This window comes from Passer montanus, unplaced genomic scaffold (assembly GCF_014805655.1).
Source record: "Passer montanus isolate IOZ18808 unplaced genomic scaffold, ASM1480565v1 scaffold63, whole genome shotgun sequence".
Lineage (NCBI taxonomy): Eukaryota > Metazoa > Chordata > Aves > Passeriformes > Passeridae > Passer > Passer montanus.
In genome coordinates, this window is record NW_024371371.1 from 2,938,893 (window position 1) to 2,952,757 (window position 13,865).

Below are 13,865 nucleotides of genomic sequence, written 5' to 3' on the forward strand. Positions count from 1 at the left end.
GCCCCGGCAGCCCCGGCGGGGCACAGCACCGCGCCGCCGCCCGCCCGCCCCGCGGCACCGCCGCGCTGAAGTTTGCGGCGAGCATCGCCGCGGTCCCCGCAGAGCCGGCCGGGTCAGGGCGGGCTCCCGGCGCTGCCCGGAGAAGGGAGGTGCGCGCTCGGCGTTGAGAACAGGTACAGGGAGCAAACGGAGCAGGAGGAATGAAGCCCCGAGCGCTGCAGGTTGCACGCTCCTTCACGGTTCTCTCCGACCCTGAAATTCCTAGCAGATGACACGGAATGGTCTTCGTGAGACAAGTGTTAACTCCAGCCAACAGTCCCTGCAGAGAACAGAAACTTTACCTCAGGAAACACATCTTTATACACCAAATGCAGGTATAAATTGTTCATTTGTACCAAAGCCAGCAGCAGTTCCGTCCTGTGTGGTTCGGGGGGCATAGCCCCCTCCTGGGGATCACACCACCTTCAGAGAGGTGGTCTGCGATCTTTTCACTGCCCTCAGCAAGCTTTGGTGTCAACTGCTTTACCACACGTTTGAGAACTGTGTTCAACACCTATGAATATTTTCCATTTCACAAAAACATTCAATTTCCAGAGCAGCCAGACCCAAGCAGCCTCCCACAAAGAGTCCCATTTGCGCAGTACCTCTCAGGCATATGGAGCACGTTACCAGCTACAAGAATGACTATTGTTTGGGGCCCTTATGTCTGATTTCTTGAAGGTTACTTGCAACCCTCAAGATGCTTCTAATGTGCTTCTGGAGCAGCAGGGGAGCCCACCTGCAGCTAATTTAACCATTATACATTCCCATAGGTCGTAATGAGAGGCTGAACTCAAGTACTGAAGTTGCCTAAGTTGTATTTTAATAGCTAGAAGCACAAATCTTTTAAGCAATTTACTTGTATTAACTTTGTTCCTATCAAGACAACAAGAGATTAATTTCCCCCTTTTTTTTTTTTTTGAGAATGAAAACCACAAACAATTTGATGTAGACCATTTAACTCATAAACTAAAAGAAAAAAACAAACTGGAAGAACAGACCAGCCGTATAATCAGGCTTCTTAATTCAAAAGTAGAGAACAAGCCACCTTGAAAGCCCTCTGCTCACCCACTTTAGAGCTGCAGTCCCTGGCTCATCCTGCAGCTTTCCAAGGTCACAGAGGAGCCCAGCACACCAAAAAGGCTGAGCCCCAGCAAGTCCAGAGCCCTTGGACACTGAGCCCATGCAGCCAGCAAGGCTGAGGTTACACACACACGTGAACAAATCAAGGTGGCAACAGGTGGATTAAGGAGAGATGAGGGAATAATTGGCATCAGTGACAGAACAAATCAGCATCATAAGGCACAGTGCCCCAGCTGCCAAACTATTGTCCATCATGTGGGTTTGTGAACCCAAGGAAGATGTTATAACAAGTTGCCCCCAGTTGCATTTTGTTTAACCTCAGGCCCAATTCTAAAAGACTTTATTCAGACAATACCCCCATTTGACTTCAGTGGGAGTTCTGCCAGAAAAGAAACGGCAGGATGATGGATTTGACAAATAATTTACTTGACAAATAACAGCATTATTTGGCATATACGTTATTCTATGAATAGCATTGAATCAGTCCTGTGCAAGGGCTTGAGGCATTTAATTCAGTGGGGGTTTTGCTATTGTTTTCAGTGGGTGGCAAATTCAAATCCCTAGTTCTTTTCTAACATGATTTTAGTGCCTCATCTTTGTATGATGGGTGTTCTTTTCATCACCTGTCTTTTTAAGTTATGTCACTTATTTGTAATTGGTCCTCATATTGTTAGCAGAGGGCAGCCCATTACATCATCTCCAGCTCCCCTCCTCGCCTCAAAATCCTGCTAAGGAACCAGAATTATTCCTGTGCCCAGCTGAAAACTCAGTGAAGTGGAATGTCCATACATGTAATACTGGTTACTTCATTACATAAGGAAGCATTTATGTTTCTCGTGATTTTGTGATATCTGTACTGAGAAGCATTAAATAAAGATGGATCGTTTCAGGATGGAATTTAATTTTTTTCCCCCTCTTCCGTAAGAATAAAAGTAGCCCTCCCACACACTGCTGAGGTGTATGTTTTTGCCACTGAATATATCCATAACAGTGAGATAGTTGTTATCACCTGAGCAGCCCCAGGTGATGTGCCTGCACACAGTCCACAGGTAAAATGCAGCCCTTGCATCCCGGGGGTGACACTTACCTGTCACACCTCCTGACACTGCTTAGGTGACAAATGAGAACCTTCTGGCACCACTGAGCATCCAAGCTTGCTGCTTAAACCCAGCCAGTGAAAAGTGGCAGGGTCTGTCCCTACAAAGTGATCCTCAAACCCGGCGTTGTGTTTGGCTTCCCAGAGGACTGTCCCCCTCTTCCATAAGAATAAAAGTAGACCTTTCCACACACTGCTGAGGTGTATGTTTTTGCCACTGAATATATCCATAACAGTGAGATAGTTGTTATCACCTGAGCAGCCCCAGGTGATGTGCCTGCACACAGTCCACAGGTAAAATGCAGCCCTTGCATCCCGGGGGTGACACTTACCTGTCACACCTCCTGACTGCTTAGGTGACAAATGAGAACCTTCTGGCACCACTGAGCATCCAAGCTTGCTGCTTAAACCCAGCCAGTGAAAAGTGGCAGGGTCTGTCCCTACAAAGTGATCCTCAAACCCGGCGTTGTGTTTGGCTTCCCAGAGGACTGGGAGCACACACCACAGGCAGGACACAGTGGGGTCCGTGGAATTCAGCCCCCATTTCTCCAAAACACACGCTCCACATGCAGCAGGGCAAGCAGGCTGGCTGCAGGGGAGGTGGGCAGGTGCTTCATGGCAAACACACATGCCTGAGTGCTTTGCTGGAGCAGGCTGCAGATAACACGAGAGCTGTTTAGCCAGTTATTGTACATGACATTCTACCACACTTGAGCAATTTGCCTGGAACAATCACAGTTTACCTTGTCAACAGGTGTCTTGTATTTTAACAAATGAATATTTATCAACTGTACATCACTGAGAACTGTATCAGTACTTCTTACAATGAATGGCCACATAAATCTGCCCAAACAATCTGCTCAGCCTAATCCTGCTAAAGTGACCACAGTCCTCAGCATGAGCTTTGGATGTGTAAGAAAGGCTGGGATCAGGCTTAGAAACAGGGTTTTGTGTGCCTGCTGCCTCAGCCCTTCTCTGGTTGAATATGGCTGGAGCTGTGCCAGTGATTTAAATGGAAGCTGGACTAATTCCCTTATATTTAAAATAAGCTCAATCTCCAACTGGACTTTCCACCAATGGGACTTAATGGGCACGAGGTCTGCTCTTGCCAGTTTGGCTCCCCAAGGAAAGCCTTGCTGTTTGTGCCTCAGCCATGCCAGGAAAGCCAGCAATCCAGCCTGCACAGCCTTAGTTTATCTTTGGAGGTCCAATTCTTCAAGGTACATGTTTCACTGAAGAACCTGAAGAACTCAGTGGACAGAAGGAAAATTAAGAAACCTATTTATATCACTAGGATAAACCCAAATGACATGCTGATTTTCATTTAAAAAACAACTTAATCATCCTCAAAAGAAGTGAAAAATCCTCCATCTGTAATTAAGACTAGTTTCCTTTTTCAGGGTTTTAGAATTTTCCGGTGTTTCTCCTTTTAAGAAAGTTAAATTTATTTTCTGAAGACTATTTCAAGTCAGAGCAAACTTTAAAGCTGAGTATGAAATTTTAAATATAGATCTTAATAGTAAAAAAGTAATGCATGAAATATTCATAAATATGCCAAGACTAAAAAGCACTGCTAAAAAATTATTTCTGGTGATTTTACTCAAAATTTTCTCATCCTGTTAAATGATGAACATATGAACCTATTACAAAAATTACCAGTCTATGTCTGCCGTTGGTTTTTTGGTGGTTTTTTGGTGGTTTTTTCTTTGTTTTTTTTTTTTTTGCTGAGAGATCCCATTTCCTTCTCTTCTCCTTCCCTCCCAGTACTGAGCACAAAGAGAATGATCATGCTGCCACACCATGAATTGTTTCCCATGCTGCATGGACTCCACACAGAAAAAATGTGTGCAGCCCTTTTTTTATGGTCAGAATGCAGTATTCCTGTGCTGCCTCATTATTTCAGGGATATTTTTCACTTTACCAGACCTATTGAAATGCACACTTTAGAAGTGCCTGTGGTATGTTTTTTCCCCTAAAAACACCCTATCATACCCGAAAAGCACAGCCATTAACTGTACCATAACACTAATTTTGAAAAAAAAATAATATTAGACCACCAACTAACCAAAGATCTATGGAAGAAATACAATTGATGTGACAACGCAGCAAGTCAGGACAGCCACTAGTTAAGAGAAAACATCCTCCAGACAATTCTGAAGAGACTTCCACTTTTTCATCTTTTTCCAGTGTTTCAACAGCGTGAGAACAATTATTTTGTATCAGACCAAAAATCCTTCAGCCCCTTGACTTATCTCCTGTGGCAGAGATCAGACCTGCTGTGCTTATTTAGAGATTGCACTGTGTACAGCATATCAGAGTTCTCCCTCTCTAGATCTGTTCCAAGTCCCATCGTGGCCCCCAGAGACTGCTGTGAGCTGAGGACATCAGCCTAAACCCCCAGAACAGCAGCCTTTTGGTCGTAAAAAAACTGCCCTGAGAAACAGTTATCTCAAAATCTCACTGGAAATGTAAGGGAGGAAAAGGCACAGATTTTAATGACTCAGAAACGCAGCACCTCCCAGGGGTGATAAGTGACACAATCCAAGAGGAACACCATGGGAAGGTGACAGCGTGGTATCAGCCTTCCCATCTCAGTAATACCAGCTCTTTCTGTCTGAATTCTTCCTCAAGCATCCTGGTCACCGAGCAGCTGAGAAAATGAATATACTCTTTGCCCTCACCTGCGTGGCTCAGCATACAAATTAATTTAACTGGGACAAGCAAGAATATTCTGAACTTTCTCATGTGAGAAGCTGCCTCACAGCCCAAGGGAAATCAAGAAGATTACTCAAGGAGTAAAGGCTGCAAAACGCCAGCAGAAGTATCTAGCTCTGGTTTGGCTTACTTCAAAATACTAATAAGGGAAATAAATTTCATACTTAAGAAGTCAGACTGGATACACAGGGAAGAGGGATGTTTGGACAGGGCATTCATGCTTCTCTGAGCACTTGTAATGCACATCAGCCACCCCCTCACCTCCCACAAAATCTGTACTTGGGGCTTCCATAGTGAGACACACATCACATTTAAAGTGCTGAATTTAACTTTAAAATATGCATCAAAAGCTGCCTATAATTTCTGATAACCTTACAAGAACTTCTGGCTCTTTCCTCCCTGACAGGTAAAGATCACAACATGTTGGCTGCCTATAATTTCTGATAGCCTTACAAGAGCTCCTGGCTGATTCCTCCTGACAGGTAAAGACCATGACATGTTGGACTTCATTAACAGACATTGTCATTGAATTCAAAACTGCTTCTAAAACTTCAATTTATTCTTCTTAGAAAATAGTGTCCTTATTCAAAAGCTTATGGCATGGAACAAGATCATCTTCCAAAAGTACTATTTCATAAAAAATTCAAAAGATCACATAAAATTTATAATAGAAGTGTGAATAGCATCATTATAATATTTGTGATAGCTTTTTCAAGCAGAACAAAATGCCCCAACTTCCACCTTTCTAGCTGGGCACTCAGAAGAGCTGATTTTTAACTATGTGTCAGAATTTGAAGTTAATTAAAACTAATTGCCCACTGTACTGTAAGCGATGCCACTGCATTTTCAAATAGCTCTGTTTCCCTGGGATGATTTACTTAAAACTGATGTCTCTCATTGAATGAATTCTGGGTTTGCCTTAATTGTATTGTTCAAGTTGTTTATCTTTGCTTTCTGCCTTGCAACTTTACATGAAAGGTCATCAATAGCAAAGTTCCTCGCTAAGATTGACACTTTATCAACACAAGAAAAAGCATCCTAGAATATCAACTAGTTTATCAAAATAAACAAACTCCTTTGACATCTCACATTACCATTCCCACCAGCCACCACTTTCTGTCCTCAGAAAATTTGTGTATGTGCTCAGCTTTGCAGCAAAACTTCATGGCTCAGAACCACTGTACTGTACAGCAGCATTTGTTATCTCTCTCACGTGGGGGTAAATTAAACTTCTTTAATGAGAACTTGTGCACACCAAGAGCCTTTCTGCTGCTCCCTCTGCCACTGGCATGCACACAGACCTGTTCAGCCTCGTGTGTCCAGAGTGAAGGTCTCTGTGTGCTGGGTGACACAGCATCCCCTTCTTCATGGAAGGCTGTGAAGGGTGAAAACCCAGGGTTAAATAGGGCAAACGTGGCCATGCACAAGTTTCTGCAGCTGCCCTCCAGCACAAGGGGCTGCAGGACTGCAGCAGCACAGGGGGATTATGTCTGTCAGGTCTTGTATATGCAGGGTTCCCAGACAAATGAAGGAAATGGTGAATCTGACTCCATGTCCTTAGAAGGCTAATTTATTACTTTATGATCTATTTTATATAAAGAATGCTATACTAAAACTATACTAAACTATACTAAAGAATACTATAGAATACAGAAAGGATACAGACAGAAGGCTAGAAGGATTCTAATGAATCTCATGACTCTCTCCAGAGTCTGACACAGCTTGGCTGTAATTGGCCATTAAGTCAAAATCATTCACAGAAGAAACCAATGAAACAACCACCTGTTGGTAAACAACCTCCAACCACATTCCAAAGCAGCAAAACACAGGAGAAGCAAATGAGATAAGAATTGTTTTCATTTTTCTCTGAGGCTTCTCAGCTTCCCAGGCAAGAAATCCTGGGCAAAGAGATTTTTCAGAAAACATGACAGTGACACTCAGGAGTACAGGCAAGAGGGGAGGAGGAGAGTGCTCTGGATTTCTCATGGCACAAGTAGAGCCTAGTGAAAAAGCACAGCCCTTCATGCAATGTGACAAAAGCAGGCAGGTTGCCACTACGCTGATGCACAGCATGGCACGTTCACATCACCTGCTCGTTCAGCTCACCCGCTTCCCCCACCTGACATCTGCACAGGGTGCCAGGACTGGTGCCCAGGGCAGAGTCAGCCTCTGGCATTCCCACCTGCTGCTGTGGGAATGCAGGCTCCATGGGAAGCCCTGGCACAACAATCACTCCTGTCCCTGTGGTTTGGTTGGGGGAACTACCCCAGGAGATCCAATAACAACCCTGGTGAGGTTTAGCACACAGCCAGCATGCAGCACCTGCCCTTAACCAAAGCATGCTCCAGTCAGCACACAGCATCACTGGCACCAGCAACCAGTGGGGAGCTGAAGTAGGTCCTGAAGATAACTTTTGTTGCTATAGAAAATGTACTCTAGAGAACCAGATACTGTATAATTATATTTTCCAGCCTAAACACATGCCTTCAGAATTAAATTTAACAACCACAAACTCGCTTCATTCCCTGAAGTCAAATCCTGCCCAAACCCATCCCAAGTGCCAAGACTCCTACTCAAGCCCATCTCCAGAGGTCAGGTGGTGCTCAGAGGAGACAGACAATGGGCTCTGCAGACAGCCTTCAGCTTGCCTGGCACTTCTGGACAGGAGCCCCTGCAAAGTCACTCAGCACAAGTCATCCACGATCTGCACAGACACCCACTGGGTGTATGATGGGCTGGAGGGCAGGACTGTGCTAAAAACTGCTGGCATGGACACAGACCATCATTTACCAGTACGATCTGCAGTGGAGAGATCTACAAAGTGAGAGACATGAAAAAAGCACCACATTTCACCAAGTCATACTGCCAGATGTTAAATTCATACAATATACCTAGTCCACATCATTATGAAGGGCAACAGCAGCTTGATAGCCTAGAGACTGGATCAGCAAGAGCAGAACAGGCACAAGTCACTGTTGAAATATGCCTGGGAAGTTTGCCTGTGCTGTCTGAAGCACATTTGGTTAAAATATGCTATTCATAAAAAATACACGTTGTGAAGAGCTTTTTCTAATTGGCATTCACTGTTGTCAGTTTTAGACAAACACTCTTGCTAAAGATCTCACTGCAGAAGACTTTGTGATAAACATTTCCAACAGGAGGATTCTGGAGTGGAAGTCCACACTTCAAGAAAACTGTGAAAAGCTTCCTGGTTTCTCAGTGCTGGCAGCAAGTCCCACAGTTTCTTTTTGGTCCAGCAACTGCCCAGTGCTTTCACTGCAAATGGGACTTGTAGAGGCATCCCTCAGAGCAGGAGCTGGAAATGATGGATTTGGGGAGGTCTCTGGCATAACTTCTCCTGTAGGATCATTGTTAGTGCAAACACTCAGCACTTTTGCAAACTGAGCAAGTGTGATACAGAATCAGAAAAATAAAGAGTAAGCACACTGGGTTACATTTTAATGTATGATTTATGCCACGTGTACCACTGTGTTTTTTAAGAACTATATTTAACAACTGGCTTCTTTTGTTTAAATATTGAAAATCACCTTTTGCTGTTTTCCCACCACACCATAAAGTGACTTATAATGCAACAAGTAATCCTTGAGCTGAAAAGTGCCTTTAAAGGGGAGAACCTGAATGCAACAGCTCGGTTAAACCCTGTGTGTGAGTGCAAACTTTTCCTAGCTGGTTCTGCTCATGAGTAGCACAGCAATTGCTGCAATTCTTCACATCAAAAAACCAAGGCCATTCAACCCCTTTAGCTCCAGTCCTGCTGTGGGAACAGCCCTTAATGTCCACCAATTTCAGTTCAACTTTTTTCCCTGTACTCATGGCTCTTGCCAGCAGATCAGAAATTTCTTTTGCAACTCCCCTGGGGACACATCACTGCAGCTTCTTAATGCCATGAGTTTCGTGGTGCTTTCAGTAAGAGAGGTGGAACGAAGAGTGACACAGCTCCTCTGCTTGGGGCAGGCTGCTGGCACCCCTCCCTCAGCACACACAGCTCTCCGGGATGCTGAGCAGCTCCTGGCCTCGTCTGCTGGACACCGAATTTTTCATGCACATGGCTGTAATCTCTCTTCTCCAAGAGACTGCAGAAAAAGGCAGATGAGCCCTGAGCAAGGATAAATTAATGCTGACATTTGCTGGAATAATGTACTCTCTGGAGCCTCTGCATCTATGACGCAAATAGAGGCTGCTGGCGACACGAGTTTATATGCAACTTTCTGCTAAATCAGAGCATCATCTGCACAAATCAAGCACTTGGGAGACATCCTGAGATTTGTGATGGTCCCTAGAGCCATGGCTGGGTTCTGAGCCATCTATTCTCACTGACTGCTGAGATTCCTTACAGGCAATTTTTAGTGACAGGAGTAAGGATAAATCCCACCCGTATTTCACAAAGTAACAGGCAAGCTTTGTTTGACTTTGAAGTACAGATTACTCAGAGCTGATAGCACTACCTATCCCACACTGCTCATTTTCTTTCTTCAAAACCAAATCCAAGGCTGGTTATAAGTGAGTTTCTGCCCTGCACAGTCAATTTGGGACAACTGTGGACCCCAAGGCACATTATCCCATGTTCTTTGCACAGTTGGAGAGTTGAATGAATCAGGATTTTCTACCTGTGGCAAACTTTGTGAGATCCAAGACTCCTCAAAACCAGTGCAAAGCTCCTGTGGCTGCAGTGAGCTTTGGGCAGGTCTGCTGTGCCTGGTGCTGCTGTACAAGCTCGTCTCTGAGCACGCAGAGACGAGGGCTGTGACTGCTAAGGACAACACCCACGTTCTGCAGAATCTTTGCCCTCCAAGTCAGCACTTCCAGCTCACTGGGAGGACTTCAGCCTAAAGCTGAGGGTGCCAATGTTTTCTTAATAGGGTTTCTAAACCTTCCATCAAACAATGTATTAACCACAGCTCTTCTCAATGGCTGAAGTCAGCGTGCAAGAATTTAGCCCTTTAAGCTATGACTTATGGGCATAGATCTGTCCAAAATAAAGCCTTAAAAGTCATCAATAAACTGAACACCAGGATCAGGTATATACTCACAACCAGAATTTGCACTTAAAGATGTTGATATGTGGCAAGCTTCTTTGTGAAGGAAAACACAGGGTATGAGCAGGGGTTTTTTTAGCTCTGATATACCACTTAAGCTGTGGCATGCTTCATTTGCTGAAATGGAATATAATATGTCTTTGTATTGAATTATCCTTGGGTTGGTTATTAAATGAAAACTATTATTCCATTATAGCCATAAGGAATGGGAGTGCTGCATATGGCTGTGTGCAATCCATTAACTGGCTTATGGAGCCCCAGACCCTTCAGAGACCATTACAAATCCATTCCATGGCCCTCTCTGCCAGATTCTACACTCTGATATCTGCACTCCAGGCAAGAGGCATAAGGCTCTGTAGAACCACTATTAATCAGCCTTTATACACTGTTTGTGCCAGCACAGACAAAGAATATTCCAAGCTTAAACCAATTTCTCATGTATTAAAGCTATTCCTCATGTATTGTTGTGTAGGTAAGTGTGTGATGCATGGATACAGCTCCCTGTTCCAGGCTGCTGTGCTGACCAAAGTGCATCAGGCTGGAGAGTTCATTCACAAGCAGCTCATCTGCACCAATGCCCATCTGAACCTGCCTCTTGCAAGGCAATAATTAACAATACAATAATTAACAAAGCAAGGCAATCATCTTGCACTGTGGGGATATTTTCCAAGGGCACAAAGTGAGAATAAAAAGGAGAGTTGCCTTAATTGACTAATAGACAATCTTCCTTAATATCCCTTCTGGTGGCTGGAGGTTTTTTATGCAGAACTCTACTTTCTGTGTACAGAATCTTTAATATTAGAGTTATTTACCATGATTCAGCAAGATCATTTGTTTTTGCAACGTTCTTTGCAACAATATGATCATCCAACTATGAGTCTGCATGGTTTGTCTTTAAAAAAGGTCAAGCTTACAGTGTAAAATTGATCTTTTGTAATTTCCTTTGTATCATCTAATGTGAGAGGGCAGCTTGGATTTAAAAGACACCAAGTTAATGACACCAACAAAGATGCTAGTTGAAAGCAAAAGTTTGACCCAAGGAATGTTTTGCTTTTTGTTTACCAAAATGAGTTTTGGTAAATTTGAATTTTGGTAAAATTCTGGTTTGATTTGGCTAGATGAATTTTCCAAGCTGCCTGATACAATCAGTTCTCTCTCCATTATCCATCCCATGCTCACCATCAACATGTGACTCAACATCAGCACTCAAACTTTCACCTGGAAATGGTGATGACAGAAGGAGGTATTGGCTCCCTGTGAGTCTGGACAGGACTGCTGGATGTGATGATACAGAAGTCACACAGAAAATGGTTTGTCACCAAAGCCAAAGGGGGAAATGCTCCTGTGAGTTGCAAGTACCCAGAAACCTCATACACAGCAGCAGAGAGCACAGGAGGGAGCCCTTGGAAAAGGTGGTGACAGGGAGACAACAAACCCAAGCTGCTGGAAATGGACACCTGGCTCTTTTTGACCCCATTCAAGGCAGAACTGAACATCTCTTTGCTGATATTCCCAGGATGTTTCTTACTAGCATGTAAGAGAGAGGACAATGCAGGAAAATGCACAAGGAAGAGCCAAGCAGGAATGGTGAGGTACTTGGAGAGCAATGGCATGGACAGCCTGGTGTGTTAGCACTCCCACTGCCAGAGCTTTGAAATGTGCCTTAAGACACACACAATCCTATGTATTTAGTACATTTTCTGGCAGTAGAGTGAAAGCTGATGTGCTAAAAATGCATGACTCATGCAGGCTGTTAGATTTCATTTCCTCCTGAGGAAAGACAACTGCTCTTGTCTTTGTCTTAGGGCCAGCATTTGGGGTAATCCACCTTTGACACTTACAGCCCTAAGCCAGCTGGGATTTCTCTCTGGGCCAATTCCCAGTCCCTCTTCCAAACAGAACAAATGCAAAAAGCTGATGCAATTCCTCAAAAGCGTGCGGTGGCTGTGCAATGGGTGTTGGCTCAGCAAGGCAGTAATTAATTGTCTAATTAGCTGTTCTGAATCACTACCACTGTGCACACAGGGATCCACAGGTGAGCTGTGACAGCAAAACATCTTTTTGGCAAGCCTGTTATGATCTGTCATGGCTCAGCACAGGAGTTGAGACAACCCCACCTCTGAGATATCCAATCCACTTTACAGGAACAAGCTCTGAACTACAGGAGACAGGAACCCAAGGGGTTTTTTTCATATTTTTGTTGACCTATTGTTGCCAGGGTCAGAGTTATTTCAAGTTACACTGCCCTCCACCACCAGGAATTTTCCTATGGACTTTTCTTCATTCAGTAAATTCATTCAGAGGAGCTAAGAGCAGATGCTTACACAGAGGTGATAGAAGAGGGAAACCTGCCCAACTTGGCAGCATCTAGGAGCATCTGGTTGCAATAACACATCAGAGGTTGTATTTGACTTAGAGAGACTCTGTTCCCAATGCAACAGAAAACCCTTCCCACAACTGGCAGCAAGAACTTGACAAATTCCTTTTTGTTCTATTTTTCCCACTATTTTCAATACCATGCCAAGCTTGTGGCCAGAAGGGATCCTCCTTTCTGTACCTCATCAATAGGGCACTTGCCGTTTTTGTTTTTTTTTCTCCTTAGCACCAGTGCTTTTAAAGAAGAAAAAAAAAAATAAAAATAAAAGGCACATGCCTTTACTTTTTTCTTTTTTCCTCCTTAGCACCAGTGCTTTTAAAGAAAAGAGAACAGCCAAAAATATCCTGAAAATGTTCTCAAGGGAAACATCTTTCTGGAAAGAGTTTTATTTTTTTTCCTCCTTAGCACCAGTGCTTTTAAAGAAGAAAAAAAAAAATAAAAATAAAAGGCACATGCCTTTACTTTTTTCTTTTTTCCTCCTTAGCACCAGTGCTTTTAAAGAAAAGAGAACAGCCAAAAATATCCTGAAAATGTTCTCAAGGGAAACATCTTTCTGGAAAGAGGAATGGGAGATAATCCACCCTGCTAACTGATGTTCATGGCAAACATGCTCCTTCTAGGCATTTAAAGTCCTCCTGATATCTGATCAGTCCAGGCTTTCAAGCTCCTTCCTAGAAACTCTTGAAAAATCTAAATGTATTTTTTAATCCCCAGGCTGAAAATTCAGGGAGCTACAATCATGTCCACTCCAAATTCTTCTGATTGAAGAATTTCTTTTATTAGGAAGAATTTATTTTATTTTATTCTCTATTGATACCTCAATTCACCCATGAGGCATGAAGCACTTTTTAGGTGCTACATTTCCTCATAGGAAAAGCACAAAAGCATTCTTTATGTCAAGCTGCCTGCACTGAATAACTTTTCCTCATTTTATTTCCTTTCTGGAAAGACACATTTTCCCCATTCCTTGCTTCATACCAAAGGGAAGATGATCATCTACAGACATTGGCAGTCAGGACTTCCACAGCTGTTCACTGGAAAAGGGAAATCAGAAACAACTCCCTCCTGTGCCCCTTGTTACACCGGGATAAATCTGCATTCCCCTGCTGCAGGGACAGGGCAGCTCACTGCAGCTGAGCCAACAGAACAAGCTCTCATCCTCTCTGTCTGACTGCAAGGAAAAAAAAACCTGCTTTGGCAGAGCACAGGGGCTTGGAGGTGGCAGCAATGGCCAGGAAATTGCAATTAGCTGGCAGAAATGGGCACACAAGGGCTGCCCCTGGTGCTCAGGGAGCTGCCCTCTTCAGAGGGAGCCTCTCTCTGTCAGGAGGCAGCCTGCAGAAAAAGGCACTGTCACTAATTTAGAAATCCACCTGAAAAAGGGTAGGAATTTCACAGAAAATGTGAATTTCATAAGTTGTAAGGTTTCAGCAAGTTGGGGCAAATCTCTGGAGGAGGTAAAACTTCAAATAGAAACATAAAACTTACTATTAAAGGC